The sequence below is a fragment of the Natrix helvetica genome (genome assembly GCF_964273705.1).
Source record: "Natrix helvetica genome assembly, chromosome: 3".
Lineage (NCBI taxonomy): Eukaryota > Metazoa > Chordata > Lepidosauria > Squamata > Natricidae > Natrix > Natrix helvetica.
The window spans coordinates 158,181,048-158,197,051 of NC_138549.1; the positions used below are offsets into that span (position 1 = coordinate 158,181,048).

Here is a 16,004-nt window from a genome sequence, read left to right on the forward strand (position 1 = left end):
CAATACAGAGATAACTGTTAGAGAGATAACTTGGTGGGCATTTATTCTAAACTGTCCCCTTTTCCTTCAGTAATGCCTCCTTGTGTACATTCTTTTAAAAATCATTTCTTTTTATTGGAAGCTGAGAAAAAATAATTATAAATCTGACACCTGTGTAAGGGCTAACAGTGCAGCAGTGGTGGGTTCCTACTGGTTCGGACCGGTTCAGCCGAACCGGTAGTGGTTTGGCGGCCTAGGTTGCTGGAACCGGCAGTGACCCAGGCCTGCCATGCCCCTGAACCGGTTCTCCTGTAGGCACCGGCATCTTGTTTTTTGTTTCTGTACATGCGCAGAACAATTTTTAGTGTACTGCGCATGAGCGCACAGCACGCATCAAGAGTGCATACATGGATGATCACATGCGAACCGGTTGTAGTGGCTGCTGGAACCCACTCCTGCAGTGCACCTTTTGTACATACAAGTATTCTATGGTATCCTCAGCTATAATTTGACCCTTAAATTTATAATAAGAGAAGCTATCAATTCATGGATTATAATCTCTGAGGAATTTTAAGAATTTGTCTTAAATAGGTCTTGAAGAACAGTTCAGCAACCTTTGGAGCTCAACTTGGTGAACTCTGCAGATTAATTTATCTAAAGTAGATCTCCAAAAACAATATATTTGAATTTCTCAAAATGCAATGCAAATGAAACATTTACTGATACGGTTTCTAGGAATTTTCAGAGAGACAAAATGGAGGGGTGAAATTTTCGTCAAACGTCTGTGGAAAAACTGATTCACCAAGGACAGGCTAAATACATCATCTGTAAGTTGGATTCCCTTTCGGTTTTCAGTAGCTGTAGGAAACCTATTTTAATATTGCACATGTTCTGTTCTGAAAAATGAGGGTAACGATAGTGATCTTGCAAGAATTTAAAAAAAAAAATCCACAAAGACTTAAGATGACAGGTGTCTTCCACTCAAAAGATATGTTCTGTCGTTGAGTGTCCTCAGTGTTCTTGGTTCATGCATTCTTTAGTTCCTTTGCTTGAATAGTCAAGAGTTGTGCTCAACTTTAGAACTTAATGATTTCCCCATAAAAAAATAATTCCAGCCATTAATTTCTGTGGGACCAATGAAAAAGTTCTCTATAGGGAAGGTAAACATTTTACTCATTTAATATGGCCCACAGAATTCCCACAAGAAGCACTGAAATGTGAACAAGTCCTAAATTGTAGCTTCACTCTTTCATTTTCCTATTTTTATTCTGGAGTTTGCTTCTCAGCAGGGTTTCTAGGTATATGTCCTTTTTTGTTCATATTAAAAACCACCTGGATAAAGGTAGAAAAAATGTCATATGTTCATAGGCAAATGAAGAATTTGTCCTTTTTAGTAGTACATCAGCAGAGCAACTCCAATTGTGCCCAGTAAAACTAGAACAGTGTGCCCAGAAAAATGGTTACTATCAGTGAAACAATTAGTTGTGTTTAGATTATTTTCAACTGATCAAAATGATGGACAATCTTCTAAATGTAGACAGTTTTCCAAAATTACTACATTAAAAAAATAATTTGCTTTAAATCAAATCACAAGCTTAATACTATAATCTGTGTTTTCCAAAGATCTTTGGTATGTATTTTTTTAAGTATTCTAAAAATGTCCTTCAAAAACAGAACACATATATTTGTCATTTCTAAAAGGGTGTGCTTGATGTAATTGTGAAGTTACTGTTCAACATATACATATTCCATGATAACTGGGCAATACTGGAAGGAATGCAATAGAATAAACATGAAATGGAATGGAGAATTTTAAAAGCTGAACTTTTTTTTTCTTTGCAAGCTGTGTGAAAAACAGCACAATTGTTGCAAAGAGGAAGTTCCTACATTTATAAATCAAGTTTTATGCCAAAAGGATCTTACTATTCTGCATGTAAAAGTGAGAAGTTGCAATAAGAAACTAAGGTTAAACAGCATCTTCCCTATACTGTGTTCTAAATTGGTATTTCTGAATCTTGGTGACTTTTAAGATGTGTGGACTTCAACTCACAGAAACCTGTGGTAATGCTGTATAGGGAATTTTGAGTTTTGAAGTCCAAACACCTTAAAAGTTGTTGAGGCTGAGAAAAACTCTTAAATGAAAGAGAAAGAGAGTATATGGGTTTTGGGATGAAGAACTAATCTGAACATAATTTCCACTCTGCAGTTCATTCAAACTGGTTAGAATATAACTATAGATAGTCCTAGACTTATGATCACAATTGACCCCACAATTTATGTTGCTAAGTGAGAAATTTGTTAAGTGAGTTTTGGCCCATTTTACGACTTTTCTCGTTTGTTAATTGAATCGTTTGTTAAATTAGTAACACAGGTGTTAAGTGAACCTGGCTTCCCGTTCACTGTGCTTGTCACAAAAGAGGATCACATGACTCTGGAACACTGCAACCGTCGTAAGCAGTGACGTGCAGTCAGGTGAGGCAGGTGAGGCACAGCCTCACCACTCTCATCATGGAAAAAAAAAGTAAAAGGAAAGCTGAGCTAGTTACTGCCTCACCGTGGATGACTCTGCTTAACTGTTAAAAAAAGCTGGAAAAGGTACGTGTGGGTTGGAGGGAGGGGGAGGAATTCAAACTTCATCCTCCTGGTGCTGTGCAGGGCTTTGGGCAAAGGCTGGAGGGAAGAACCCTGGCTCACTTGTGCTCTCCCTCCCCAAGAGTAGTTTGATTGCAGGCAGAGCCACGTTGTGGGGCCGGTGTGTGTGCTACAGCATGGCTCTTTGCCTGGCTTCCTGCCTCCTCCTGTGGTCTCCTCACTGGTGCTCTCCCTCCCCAAGTGTAGTGACTTCCTCCCCAGGCCCCCATTCATTTCTCTCTCTCACACACACAGCTGGATAAAACTATATAAAAATCTAGCCCAGCTTCACTGATTACAAGTTTGAAAAGGCAACGTGGCTCCACCTGCAATCAAACTACACTTGGGGAGGGACAGCACAAGCGAGCACTGAGGAGACCACAGGAGGAGGCAGGAAGCCAGGCAAAGAGCCATGCTGTAGTACACACACTTCCCCCCAGCCTCTTTCTTTTGGAAGGCTCGGATCGGCTCTCCTCCGGCTTCTCTGCCTCTCCTCTCACCCCAGCCTGCCAGCAGGAGCTGGTGGGTGGGCTTTATTGTGTTCCAGGCATTTCCCACCCAGACAGCAGGCTGCATTTGCAATGGTGGAGGTGTTTGGGAAAGGCAGCAGGGGAATGGGGGGGGGGGGGATGGCAGAGGAGCTGCTTTCAAGCCAATGGAAAAGATATCCAATCCAACTTTTGTGTGTGGGGGGGTTTGTTTGAGTGAGAGAGGGAAGGGGTAGGAGAGATAGTCCAATCCAACTTGTGTGTGTGTGTGTGTGTGTGTTTGAGAGAGGGGGAGGAAGGGAGAGAGGGAGGAAGGAGGGGAAGGAAAAGAAAAAGAAAAAGAAAGAAGGAGCAAAGGAGAAAAACAAATGCTGTCGCTTTAAATTGGAACTGAGCATGCCTGGCTGTGGAATTCTGGGAGTTGAAGTCCACAAGTCTAAAAATATTTGAAACTCAGCACTGTGTCAGTGCCTCACCAGCCATAAACCTCACCGCACGTCACTGGTCGTAAGTATGAGCCACTTGTCAAACATCTGAATACTTTGAACGGTCACTAAACAAATTGCTGTAAATCATGGATTACATGTACTGTGTGTTTTCTTTCCTGTCAGTTTTGGGATGCTGGGATTATGAAGCGTGCACTTCTCTCTTTCCTGTTGACCAATAAAAAAAAAAAAATCAAACGGCCCAATCCAAGTTATTGTTGGTGCAGGAACAACAAAGCAAAATATTCCCCCTCCTCCATTCCAAAGAAAAAGGTAGGAACAAAAATTCTACTGCCATGCCACATTTTAAGAACGTATCAGTTTGGTGATTTGCACACTCAAATCCTGACCATTAATCATTAGTGGAATTGCCTGGTTACTGTCCCATCATTCTTCCTGCAATCTCCATGTCAAGCTGTGAGGGCAGCATGACAGCAGAGCCTCGATTTTGCAACCAAGCACTTTTTCTCAAACCATCCAACCCTGGTTTATAAGATCAAACTGTATAGCGCTTATACCGTTAGCTTCTGCTCCCTCTGAAGTAGAAGAAAGGGGAAATTATCCTAAGCAAAAATTTCTTAGCATCACTTCCACATCACCAGTTTCTGTTTCACTGGTGTCATAAAAATCACTTTATCCTCCTCTACACAAAGGACAAAACTACCACTACCACATCCTTATACTTTACATGTTTACTCCTCCTATTTCAAAGAAAAGGGAGAAATAGAACTGTAAAGACTTTTGCCCTAAGTCAAGTCAGCATTTTTCTGAAAAGACCTAGATCAACTTCAAGGAAAAGCAATAAGACAATAGTTCCTGCAATAGAGATCCAAACTGTTCACAAACTGCAGGGTTTTGTCATTGCAGAAAGAAAGTTTTGAGGGAAAGGTTCCATTTTCATTACTTTAGTTCAGGGCTGTCAAATTCCAGGCCTATGGGCCACATTGGCCTGCTGGGTGCTTAGATCTGGTCCGCAGGGCAGCCGTGGAAATGATGAATGACTCGCCCGCGGTGCCTCTGCCAGCAAAAAGGTAGCTTGGGAGGGCTGTGCTCAGGGGACCTCCGTTTTCACTGGCAGAGGGCTAGCAAACAAACTAAAAGCAAAACTAAAGGAGAAATGTTTTGCATTTGAGCATCCAAGAAGGGGCAGAAAAGGAAAAAGGGAAAGAGGAAAGACATATTAAAAGAAGGAAAGATGGGAAGAGAGCAAGGAAGGAAAAAGAAGGAAAGGGGGGAAGGAAGAAGTTTATAAAGTTTGTTTATTTGATTTATAGACCGCCCCCTCTCCCCGAAGGGACTCGGGGCGGTGTACAGATATCTCATTAAAAACCGTATACAAAAATAAATACCCTTAAATTCCCATAAAATCGAATTAAACAATAAGCTGTACAAAGAGATAAAAATTAAAAAGAACCTAAAACCCACCCCTAAAAATTTAAAATACAGACTTGAGGGACTAAACTGGGATTAGGCCAGGCCGGCTAAATTGAACAGGTGGGTTTTAAGCTTCTTACGGAAGGAGCAGAGATCGGTGGTTTTTCTAATATCGGGGGGGAGGTCATTCCAGAGAGTCGGGCCCATCACAGAGAAGGCCCTGCTCCTGGGTGTCGCCTGCTGGCACTGCCTAGTGGACGGCACCCGGAGGAGTCCCTCTGAGAGCGGATCGGCCGAAGGGATGTATGGGGCAGGATGCGATCCCGCAAATACCTAGGTCCTGTGCCTAGAAGAATGAAGAGGGAAGGAAAAAGAAGAAGAAGAGGGAGGGAGGGAAGTCCTGCTTTAGCACTTGACCACCAGCAGACGGCAAGGTTCCTCTGAAGGACAAACGGTTTGGCACTCCCTGATCTACCCTTCCTCCGCTAGAGACAATGGATCCCACCCAGCCCTGGTATGGTATGTGGAAAAGACATTGGGAGACAGAGTGAAGGGACACTACTGGTTAGATAAGAGATGGCATAGCCTGCAGCTACATAGCAGGTGGGTCAAGAAGCTCTGAAGAAGTTCCTTGAGCTGTAAAGCAACTGTTAGCCCACCCAGGTAAATCAGAGTGGAAACATGAGTGATGTCAGGCTTACCATGCCCACCCCAGCCGTGCCTCCCAGGTCAAACACAACCCTGATGCGACCCTCAATGAAATCGAGTTTGACACCCCTCCTTTAGTGGAACTACAAATGCTTAGGGGTTAATTGTTTAGACCTCAAACTCAGTCAATGTGGAACTCTGCTTTTCACCTGTTATAAAATCTTGTAGAATTGCCCTTTCTGTAATATTGACACAGAATTTTTGTACGGTAATCAAAGAATCTTTGACTTAAGGCCAAAATTAGGACCAGAATTTCCATTGCTATGAATGAATTCTGCCTGGTTTTACAACCTTTTTGGCCATGGTCCTTAAGCGAAACACTGCATTTAAGTGAATCAAACGTTCCTTAAGCAAATCCGGTTTCCCCCACTGACTTTGTTTTGTTGGAAACTGATCGGAAAAGTTGCTACAACCATTGTAAATACAGTACATATTGGTTGCCAAGCACCCAAATTTTGACCACGTAATTGTGGGGAAGCTGCAATGGTCATAAGTGCAAATACTGGTAGTAAGTCAATTTTTTCAGTGCCATTGTAACTTCAAATGGTGGTAAGTCAAGGTCTACCTATTATTCAAAAGAGAATGGTGGATACCGATAATGATGCATATGTAGAGCAAGCAGTATTTGGACTGGTTTGCTTCTGAATATTGTACCATGAAGGAAGAAACAAATAGCATCTGTGACTTGATACAAAGAGAACTACCATGTTTTCCCCAAAATAAGTCAGGGTCTTATTTTTCTTTTGATACCCCCCCCCCAAATAAGCACCTGACCTTATTTTCAGAGAGGTTTTATTATTTTTGAGGTACAGGAGGCGGTGAGCGTGGTCACCTTATGGCTGCTGCTGTGTTGCAAAATTTTCGGGAAGGACTTATTTTCAGGGGAGGGCTTATTTTAGCGCATGTGCTCAAAAGCCCGATTGGACTTATTATCCGAGGAGGCCTTATTTTTAGGGAAACAGGGTACTTTATATTCTAAGTTTTGAGATCAGCACAGGAACACTTGTTTTGATCCTTCTGCAATATTTTTATAGGATCCTTATCCTCTTCCTGCTTCAATAAAGCATCAGCAATATGTAGCTAGTTACAACTAAACACCACACAGCCTTTCTTGCTTTCCTTTAGCGATTCAAGTTTGACAACAAACATGAGCTAAGATAAACTTTAGAAGCTATAGGGTGATTCTTTGTCAGTGTTATGGCTTGGGTACTCTACAAATTGCACCATGGAAACCTTGTTTATACTTATTATTTCCATATAGATTTCAAACTTACAGATGTGCATAATTTGGCTCACTTGAGCAACCTAGTGTAAATGAATGTTGCTTTTACCAGTGCTGTGCAGTATTTTGTTTGCTGCAGGTTAAACCTGACCTACCAGTTCTTGGAAAACCATATTTAGCTCTGAAACTGCACTTGCAAAAGGATCAGTGGGAAATATGGCTTTCAAACAACCCTCAAGAGTTTTATTAAAAAAAAATAAATGAGTTATGTACTTTTTAATTCAAAACATTTTTTCCAAAATATCTTAAAATTATATAACAATAGTGATTAAATAACGCAATAGTAACAATAGTGATTAAATAACACAATACATCAATAATAAAAAATACACTGTAGACAGTAAAAACCTCAGATATTCTGCACAAGGCTTTCATCCAGAAAGAATATTTAAGTTAACATTTAGTGTGTTCTTATGGATATTACTAATAAGGTTCTGTTACCTTTTTTTTTTTTTATTTATACAGTCTCCATTTGAAACTTTTTCCTCCCTCAAGGGTTCATGAGATCCTTCACTTTAACAAAAAGCATAGCTTGAAAAGAGAAACTAAACAAAAAACAAATGATAGTGTCAAACTGGATGCCTGGTTGAAATATATAATTTAAGTCTGAATAAAATCTCTTTTTTTCCTGCATGGCTTTCTGTTTTGTTTTTCAAGTTCTGAGCAGAAAATGTATTGCTTTGTGGTTTGGTGGTGGTAGTTATTTGGATACAAACTAAAAACTAACTTAATTGATATTTTATAATACTTAGAAAATAATTTTAAAATCCTTACTCCCAAAAGTTGTTGCAAAATATCCACAAAAGTTGGCTTTTATGTACAGATCCCAATTGCATCAGGAGTGACGCCAGATAAAAAGATTTGAGAGCAAATGATGAGGAAGATCCCTTTCTTGAGGCCAAAGTAAATTATATTTTGGGGGAAAGAAATGGTTTCAACTGGCATAAAGCAATTTCTTTGTGCTGGAATTCAGTTATACCACTTTGACTTACATAGGATTGAAAAAAGAACTAAGGATGAAATAGGATGGTAGCAATTTGTGCTAGATTATTCTGGCATTGGTTATAGTAAGTCTCTTTATTAGCAGGACTTGGCATGGGGCCTTTATAGAACCTTATAGATCTGATAAGCCAACATTTTTCTGTTATTTAGAATACTGGAAATGGCCTTATATTGAGTCATTTGCCCAGGGATGTCAAACTTGATTTCATTGAGGGCCGCATCGAGATTGTGTTTGACCTTGGAAGGGGGAATGGCGGGGGGGGCATGGCCAGATCGACATCACTCGAGTCGGAGGGGGCCCTGTGGTGGCCCAAGCACTCTGCCAGCGAAAACAGGCTCCCAAGTTCCATTTTTGGCTGTGATGGCCTCCTGCAACACTCTGCCAGCAAAATCAGAGCTCAGGAGGGACTTCCCATGTTATGTTATGCTTTCACTGGCAGAGGCATCGCGGGCCACTCCTTTGCTGTTTCCAGGACAACTCTGCAGGCCAGATCTAAGCACCCTGCAGGCCGGATTCAGCCCCCTGGCCTTGAGTTTCACACCCCTGCTCTGGCCCAGTAGTAGTCCATCTAACCCAGGGGTGTTAAACTGGCGGTCTGTGGACCAGATGTGTCACACACAGGCAACACCCACCCCAGCTCCGTAAAGAGAAAAAATATGTTGTGACACATCATGTGACGGCAACATGACGTGGCGAGTTTGACACCTGTGATCTAACCGAATTAGGGCTATTGTTAACTGAGCTGCAAGAGTGTGGACAACCATTGGATGGTAGCAACAGGTTTCTAGATGTGTAGCACTAAGTGAAAAGTTGACAACAGTGACCAGCATTAACCAAGGATAGAAATTTCAAGTTTCTATGTCTATATAATTTGTTCTATCTGTTAGAATCCCTTCCCTTTGTTTTGGGCAAAGAAACTCTGTTTGACTTTCACAAGGTACCATATAGAAAGCAGCTTAATACAGACGCAAAATTAAACCCTACACAAAACTTCATATATGTTGTCAGATTAGACTCCATTGCCAATTTAACCCACTCTTTCGAAAAGTGGAAACAAATTTAGAAATTTTTTTTCTTATGTAGTCCTAAGCTGCATCAACAGAAGGATAGTATCAACGTCATGTAAAAATGTAAGTAGGCTTTATACTACCTTGGTAAGACCACAATACTCTGTCCATTTTTAGTCATCGTGATACAAAAAAAGATGTTGAGACTCTAGAAATGGTACAGAGAAGACAAACAAAGAAGATTAGGGGGCTGGAGGCTAAAACACATGAACAATTGCAGGAACTGGGTATGTCTAAGTCCAGTCTAACAAAGAGAAGGACTGGAGGTGACATGATCATTTTCCAATATTTGAGGTGCTGTCACAGAGAAGATGGGCACCATCCTATTCTCCAAAACACCTGAAGGAAGGACGTGACAAGAAATAACAGATGGAAGCTTAACAAAGAACTAAGCAGAAATTTCCTGACTGAGAACAATTAATCAGTGGAATAGCTTGTCCTCCAGTACTTCATCACTGAAGGTTTTTAAGAAGAGATTGGACAGTCATTTGGGTATAGGGTTTCCTGCTTGAACAGGGGGTTTGACTAGAAAACCTTCAAGATCCCTCCCAACTCTGCTATTCTATAAAGACACTTCCAAGTAAAGGGCTAAGGTACAGGTAGTCCTCAATTTATGAACACATTTGAGATCATAATTTCTGTTGCTAAACCAAAGTGGTAGTTAAGTTAATTGTGTCTAATTTTACTTTCTTTTGCAATCGCTTTTAAATGAATCTCTGCATTTATTCAATGAATTCAGTTTCCCTCAATGACAAATCCTACTGGGAAAGTCACAAATGGTGATCACATGACCCCAGGATGCTGAAATTGTCATAAATACATGCTGGTTGCAAAATACCCAAAGTTTGATCATGTGACCATGGGGTTCCTGTGATGGTTACAGAGGCTGCAATTTAATGCCAATGTATCTTCAAAAATTTGCTAAACAAATGGTTTTTAAGTCAAAGACTACCTATAACAGTGATGGCTAGCATTTTTTTGCTCGGGTGCTGAAAGCAAGTCTGTGTGCCAGTGGTGGGTTGCAGGCGTACCGGAGCCTGCCCATAGCACCAGATACCGTTCCGGTACGGTGCTCCGGAGGACCCACCTGCCCGCCTGAGCTCCTTACTGGTCTTTTAAGTCTTTGGCGCTTTCACGTACGCGCACAGTGTGTACAACGCCTGCGCGAAGCTCCGCTGAGCAGCTGGAGCGTTGTGGAGGCTCGCGGAAGCGGTAAGACGCATGCACGCTTCCATGTGGACGACGCCGGCCCCGTTCCAACCATACCAGTTGGAACGGGATCTGGAACCCACCACTGGTGTGTGCCCACGATAGCATGCGCGTACGCCCATGCCCATAATTCAATCCTGCCCGCGCGCCCCATGACCACCTCTGCCCTGCCCCCTGCCCTTGCACTCATTTCCCCCCTGCGCATGCGCACATGACCCCCCGCCCTCTGGAGGCCATTCAAAGGTCGGAAATCAGCTGGCAAGTGCACATATGCGTGCTGCAGCTGACCCAGGGCAACGGCTTGAGTGCCCTCAGAGATGGCTCCATGTGCCACCTGTGGCCCGCGTGCCATAGGTTCGCCATCATGGACCTATAATCTTCTCTGTCCAGCAATTTAAAATGCAATCTGTCTCTGTGTTTGTGTGTAAAGCTGAATTAGGCTTTATTGTTTCTAGGAAAAAAATTGTTTACAATTTTTAAACTAAAGAGCATTCATGATGTACCCATGTTAAGTGTATTAATTTCTATCCCAAAAGTTCATTTAGATACTGGTACCGGTATATGTATTTATAATTTTTTTAATGCATAATCCAGCTCTTTATTTTAGTTGTTTACTCTTGGAAAATGACCAGAGAATGCCAAAATAAAATAAATGTACATATAATTAAATGAAGAGTTCCTCTGAGTGTAATGGGACTTGCTTCCAAGAAAAACATAACCTGTCTTATTGAAAAACACAGGATTTAATTTGTTAGTAAAAAACGTTAACATGGGATCCTATACATACGTCCTTGAAAGTATGTCCTGTAAAATAGAGGCTTCAACACTTACGTTTTATATGTTTCTGTGAAAAATAAATAAATTGGCAATAGTAAATCTGAGCATATGTCTGAATTTTCCAGACCTATTTTAGAAAGCAGAGGGGAATTTGAAGGCTAGTGGTGAACATGCCAATTGTCCTATGGATTTGATTTGAAGATCCCTCACTATAATGCATCACACTTACTCCACTTCTACGTTATTAAGCTACATTAATGATACCTTCCTAACATACTGTCATACCATATAGCAGAATATGGTAAACTTTATATAGTGGCCTCCTGATATATAAAATGGGGATGAAGCCCAAAGCAACACACCTGTTTTGTTTTCACCTTTGAGTGGTGTACCAGGACAAAAGTTAAATTGCATTTAATCAACTTTTACATTAAATTCATACAGTTAACGTTATTATTCCCATGTCTATAAACTTGCCCCCTCCCCCCCCCCAGCTCTTGCAGGAAGAATTACCGCCCAGTAGCAAACATTGGATGGAGGGGGTGGGGAAGACATAGGAGAACTGCAGGCAATTAGTGCAGTTGCAAATTGCGAGCCTTTAGTAAGACTGTCCCCCTCCCCCAGTTTTAGGAGTGCGGTGTACTTTTCTGCTAAACTAACTACGGTTTTCAGAGGCACCAGGGTATATAAACTGCCTATAAACTCTGCATTTAGTTCACGATTAAGAAAATACATCTCTTCCTCTACAAGCTCTATCAAGCATATTCACTGTCCGGAACCCATTTTTTTAAACGAAGAATATTATGTAAGTTCCCGAAGCAGAATCTGCAATGCCTTGAATTCAATTAATCTTCCATGCCTATCGGTAAGAGCAGATGACACGAACAACTGGTGATCTTCTTTCAGATAGAGCCTTGCCTTACGTTTTAATTACTTCCAACCAAAAAGACCCTTCTTTTGCTCCTTTGCCGGAAAAAAAAGTGAGCTATTTTATTTAAGATAGCTTCTATGTAAGTTTGACCACAAATAGCATTAGGAAATTTAACAAGTCCTGTGTGTGTCCCCCCCCCCCCCCCATTTGTCTGACTTTAGCCTGCAGAACTTACTCAGTATTGTGTTTACAGGAAGTGCTTGCTAGGCAGACAGTTTGCTATTCTGGACGGAGTAGTTGATTTGAGTAATAGGTTCACATGATTATATTTGCAAAATTGCAAGTGGGAAAGCTGTGAATTCTAGAGTCCTCGTTTAACTGTCTTCTTTAACCACCAAATTATATAATTTCATGTTACTTTCTCCTCTACTTTCTCAGTTCAGTAACTTAACACATAATATATAACTATATAAACTTTCCTTCTCTATAAAATTGACTGTATTTTTTTTTATTTCTCTATCCGCTCTCCACTGCTGGGAAAAACTAGGAGCTAGCAGATTTAAGTATGTTTGCCGCTTTGATTTGAACAAATATTTTGTAAAAGGGATGCTTATAATAATAAAAGATGGAATACAAATAAATATTTTTAATCAATAACTCAAAACGGTGAACATACCTAATACTTCTTTCTCCTCCTATTTTCCCACAACAACAACCCTGTGAGTTGGGTAGGGCTGAGAGAATGACTGGTCCAAGGTTACCCAGCTGGCTTTCATGGCTAAGGCAGGATTTGAACTCACGCTCTCCCAATTTCCAGCCTGGTGTCTTAACCATTAGATGAAACTGGCTCTAATAAAATTGCCTTTGTTAATTCAAATATTTAGGTACAGATTTGGAAATAGCAGCTATAATTGACTTTTTAAAAAAATATTATAAAATGTCAGCCTTGTTAAGGTTCTTATTCTCCCTTCTCATGTAATTATATCCTGTCTGTCTGTCTACTCACCTTGTACAGCCTTTTAAATAAGAAGACACTAGGAAGTAAAGGACTGTCTTCTTTAGCATTTCAGATGCAGATTGTTGGAGTATTTGGCCACTGCCAAATCATGAGTCAACAATTTGGTAACTTCCAAGTATTTGGACTAAAACTCCCATAATCCCACATCATTGGTCATGCTGGCTGGGATGAATAGGGATTCAATCCTTCTGGAGTATTCTAAACTAGGTATCACTGCTTCAGGTAAATCTCAGTTGTACTTAGGCTGTTCCTACCCAACAGGGTTGTTAGGAAAAATATGGAGCATTTATGCTACCTTAAACTCCCAGAGAATCTAACATCTGAACAAACACATTTAGTTTCTTCTTCGCCTTCCTGGCAGTAGCAGCAGGACTAGTTAAGTTTTCTGCTTGTTATGATTTTTTTTTTACAAAATGTGTCGACTGCTTTAATGTGGGCAAATGGTTTGTGTATGCCTGCAGTCTAATGCTTTACTCCAAGCTGAATGATTGTCACGTGATGTGATTCCTTTTTGTAGCTGACTAAAGGGCTGTTTGCTTATCACAAAAGGCTAAATGCAAAGGTGATGATAAAGACATTTTCCTGCCAGGGCAGTGACTGAGAAAGGAAGGGTTTTGAAAATATCCTGCTCTTTCATTGCCCCCAAAGCTCAAAACTTTGGTGACTATGTCAGCCTCAACAAAAGTATTTTTGTATATTTCTCATTTGCAATGTTATTTAAAAAGACAACAGCATCAGGCAAGTTCATTTCAAGAATTAAGCTCTTTAAGAAGTATATTTTTCACACATTGTTAAAAAAATATTGCTATGAATTTATTGAAAATGTGGTTCCAAGTATTTATTTTGCTGAAATGACAGTACACTTGCTTAGTAGATTCACAAAAAGGAAATATTGTGGTATGTATTTTGTCACTGTCTGATCGAGGAAAATAAAAAACAATAGAATATTTGCCTCAGAGTTGTTACCTGTAAATTATTCCTACAAATGCATTTTAAATACTCATTTCCCCATAATTAAGCACTTTTCAGTGGTGGCTTGGGAATTCTGGGAGTTAAAGCCCATATATCTTAAAAGTTGATAAGGTTGACAAACACTGAGTTAAACCAGTCTTCTCCAGTTAATTTATGGGGAAGTTCATTAAAAGATTGAATCTTTTAAAATAGCTACTGGGGAAGATGGTTTTGTTAGAAAATGCAGTATTTTCTACAGAAAGGATTAATATTTCATGGTAGCCAACCAAGGTGGACAGTCACCCTTCCAATTTATCTACAATATGCTCAAGAGGCCAGGCCTGAGATTATATACCAATATTCCCCATACTGTACTGGCAGTGATTAGGATAGGCTGACATAACTGATTGCATTTATAGATTACAGCAGGGGTGTCCAAACTTGACAACTTTAAGACTTGTGGACTTCAACTCCCAGAATTCTGGGAGTTGAAGTCCACAAGTCTTAAAGTTGCCAAGTTTGGACACCCCTGGATTACAGTAAGACAAAATGGGAATTATTTGCTTGTTGAACCCACACAATGCATGAATGCAAACTCTGTGATCTGTAAACTATGTTTTATAGTTTGATGTATTGAGAAAATACAGTCAGTTGTCTTTTATTTACTAAACCAACTAAAGGAACCATTGTTTAAGAAATGTTTAAACCTGATCTGAATCTACATCAGTACTGAAGCAAAGCTTCTGGATGGGACAACAATCCATTATTATAAATGGTTGATAGAGGCAAGTGAAAGTCTTTCAAAAAATAGATCTCAGTTACTCTAGTGACTTGAATTCAAAATTAGTCCTTAGAGTAAACCCACTCAAATTATAGGGATTTACATGAGTCACAAACTCTACTCATACTAATTTAAAATCGTTTACTTGAAGTGTGACTAAGTCTAGAATCAATCCATAATTGTGAAATTTATGTGTAAACCACCAAATCATTGGAGTGATTAAAAACTTCCACATGTTGCATTTTACAGAATAAAATGTGTGGTAACAATTATTTTATTCTCCTTTTTTATTCCTCTCTTGTGTTTTAATATAGCAGGAAACAGCTTCATGTTTACCTAGAAATAGTCATGGAAGAACATTTTGCATTAGAAAGAGAGACAACAAAAGAAAACTTTGGCAACTGATAGCTTCATGCAAAAACTTATTTTATTTATTATGAAAGAGTACCTAATGCTGGAGCCTAGAATTTAAAGTAAAGAAGAACTGGCAATATACAATACAATACAATAGTAGAGTTGGAAGGGACCTTGGAGGTCTTCTAGTCCAACCCCCTGCCTAGGCAGGAAACCCTATACCGCTTCAGACAGATGGCTATCCAACATCTTCTTAAAGATTTCCAGTGTTGGGCATTCACAACTTCTGGAGGCAAGCTGTTCCACTCAGTGGCGTAGCGTGGGGGGTGCAGGGGGTGCCGGCCGCACCGGGCGCAACATCTGGGGGGGCGCCCTGACTCACCCCGCGCCGCCCTTTGCCGGACTGTGGCCGCCTCTTTCCGCACCCGGCTTGGCCCGCGAACTAAGCTCCCCGGCCCCGGCCCGCCCAGGCCCCTCCTGCGCACCGCCTACCTCCCAGCGGAGCCGCCAAGACCCGCCGCGCCTCCCCCACGGGAGCCGAAGGAGAGCGGCGCTGCGCTCCGTCTGCCCACGGTTGCAACACCACCGCGTCCTCCCGCTCCGCCTGGAGCGCCCCGGGGAGCCGGCGCCTTCCCGAAGCCCCCGGTGCGCCTCCCACCCCCGCGGCACCTGCTTCCCTTCAGTTGAGCCTTTTCCCGCTGCCCTGTCGAGCTCCTCCTCGGGAGGAAGGCAGGAGGCCCGCATGGAGAGCCTCACTTGACTGATGCGGACCAAGGGGCAGCTGCAGTCGGGCCACCCTCGGGTTAGGGGGCGCAAATTACTTGCCCCGGGTGCTGACAACCCACGCTACGCCACTGGTTCCACTGATTAATTGTTCTAACTGTCAGGAAATTTCTCCTCAGTTCTAAGTTGCTTCTCTCCTTGATTAGTTTCCACCCATTGCGTTTTGTTCTACCTTCAGGTGCCTTGGAGAATAGTTTGACTCCCTCTTCTTTGTGGCAACCTCTGAGATATTGGAACACTGCT

At 41.3% G+C, this 16,004-nt stretch overlaps 1 protein-coding gene across 3 annotated transcripts in view; it reads right to left on the minus strand.

The window, feature by feature from the left end:
- The window catches only part of ZNF217 (zinc finger protein 217), a 54,218-nt gene extending 41,204 nt beyond the window's left edge, over window positions 1-13,014 (minus strand). The window contains exons 1-2 of one of the 3 annotated variants that reach the window (XM_081947525.1): window positions 12,881-12,998; window positions 9,101-9,165 (exon numbers count right to left, since the gene is read on the minus strand). The gene's annotated coding sequence lies outside the window, so the exon portion shown is untranslated. Of the gene's footprint in view, window positions 1-9,100; window positions 9,166-12,550; window positions 12,628-12,880 lie in introns of those variants that run through there. The other 2 variants (XM_081947527.1, XM_081947528.1) reach the window with 2 other exon arrangements.
- Window positions 13,015-16,004: the final 2,990 nt, after the last annotated feature.